Below are 2,390 nucleotides of genomic sequence, written 5' to 3' on the forward strand. Positions count from 1 at the left end.
ATTAGGAAATATTTCTAACTATATGAAAGTGAAAATATGACATATCAAACTTTGTTGGATGCAATAGAAGGAATATTTAGAGAGAACTGAGGGTTAACAATGTTTATACAAGAAAAAAAAGAAAGATATTAAATCTGATATAAGATCCCACGCTAAAAAGACTGGGGCAAAGAAAAACAAAATAAATAGTCCCAAAGTAAATGGAAGATCAAAAATCAAACATTAGAGAAGGCATCAATGGCACAGAAACTGGGCAAACAGAAACACCAACAAAGTCAACAAACTCTTGTTTTGTTCACCTTTAGTACACTTGGTGCCCTTGACCTATTATCACTTTGGGTCACTTTTGCCTTGCAGAGAAGAGTAACGGTACATTTTGCATTTCAGGTGGTAGGAAAGTCTTCGTGTATGAGATGGAACACACTAAGATTCAAATGAGACAATTATTCCGTGGTCAGCAATTGAAGCCCAATATTAGACGGTGGTAACATAATTTTTTCAGGTATGCATTTGTGATGGACATGCCATTAGTGATAGTATCTGTCTTATTCTTTAAATTTGGTTCTTGAAATATGACTACTTTGATATGCTGAGGCAGTGAGCCTGGCTACAGTCTATCACTAGATTTTTATCCTACTTGCCACTATCTACGTGACATGGCCTAAAATATTTATTATATTTAATTCACATTTCGCCAATCTACAAAATAAGAATAATAGTATTTCTCCAATTAAATCACTTTGAGTATTGCATGATAATTTTCACAAGCCTCGGTGGTGGTGATGATAATGATGATGATGATGATAGTGATGATAATGATTATTACTTACTGTTAGTGTACCATAAAATCAGATGCATGAGTGAATTGAAGTCATAGGTAAATTAGCTAAAATCGAAGTTTGTAGAAACAGAAGCAAGTGGAATAGTGTCAGTATGGTTTTTTCTTCAGATTACTACTGACATTTAAATATTCCTAGTTCCTTGGTGATGAATATTCGGGTCATTGTAAATGCTTTAATCCCCAGGCTAAAACTTCTCTAATTTTCGTAATATTTTATTTTTTATCTATTCTCAGGACTTTTTCATATTTTTCATGCCTATGTTCATACACTGTGTCTCATGACCACTTCTATCACTCGTACATATAAAAGACATAGAGAAATGTCATTTTTTGCTATTCTTGCCCACCATATTCTACAAAGAAGGAGTTCTTTCAGCAAGGAAGAAAAGTTAAGTATCTTGTTAGGCAATTGGCAACTTGTCACTAGCAGTCTGCGCCACAGCCGGTTTTAGTAATTTTTGACTGCTCAGTACAGAAAAGCACAACTCCTTTACTTAATCTCAGCAATAATAATTGACTATGCTAGAAAAATGTAACAGCTTGAAGTGGATTGATTAAAAAAATTAGGACTAATAACCTTACTTAAAAGCAGCAGGAATTTTAAAGGCAACTAGAATAATATGCTTTGCAGTGACAGAGATGTGAAAAATTATTATGTAGAGAGAAAGGAAAATATCATTAAAGTTTACAGGATTTTCAGTGAAGTAGTACCCAACATTCTGAGTAAAAATAAAGCTTACCAACAAATTTAGAATGAAGATAGGAGAGGCTAGAGGCTGTCTCAGAAGGTGTGAGTTTCCTGTTACTAGACACAATGAAGGGTTGACTAATGACCAGTAGGAAGAGAATTTAAGGTGTAGACAGACAGATTGCTAAACCAGGTGATCATTATGATTCCATTCTCATCTTCAGATTATTTGATTACAGAGAAAGAGGACGTGAGGGGCTAACCAGCTAAGTATGTGGCTTAAAGTACAGTATTCTTTGCTTTCAACTTTTTCAGCAAATTAATAAAAATATACTAATTCATTTTAATCACTCACCAAATAATCTAAATTATGTAACTAAACTGAAAGTCATAAGGCATGACGATACTTTTGGCTACAGATATTTGTTCTGACTATACTTTTCATTTCAAGAGAGAATTAATTGTGACTATTTAACTTGTTATACAAATATAGCTCAAAATGCTTAAATTATAAAAGGATTTATGCATATAGTTTAAAAGTTTCAGAGAAATAACACATCTATACATAGTTTAATCAAGTCTCTGGTCTACTCTGTATTTCAGTTTTATTTTCAAACTGGTGTCCTTCAGGGTGGAAAACCAATGGCACATCCACAAAGCACATCTTTAGGAGGGGATGGACATCCAGTTCTGAATTATCTTCACAAATGCCAACTTTTGTGATCATTTGGTTAATCTTGAACTAATCTCAGCAGCCGGCAAAAAGCCAGGTATTAATAGAATTGGTCCTAAGTTGCTATAGCCATTTGCTGTATAGATTCCTGTGACACTAGGTATAATAAGGAGTTTGGGATTACCCTG

The sequence above is a fragment of the Macaca nemestrina genome, chromosome 2 (genome assembly GCF_043159975.1).
Source record: "Macaca nemestrina isolate mMacNem1 chromosome 2, mMacNem.hap1, whole genome shotgun sequence".
In the NCBI taxonomy this organism is placed as follows: domain Eukaryota; kingdom Metazoa; phylum Chordata; class Mammalia; order Primates; family Cercopithecidae; genus Macaca; species Macaca nemestrina.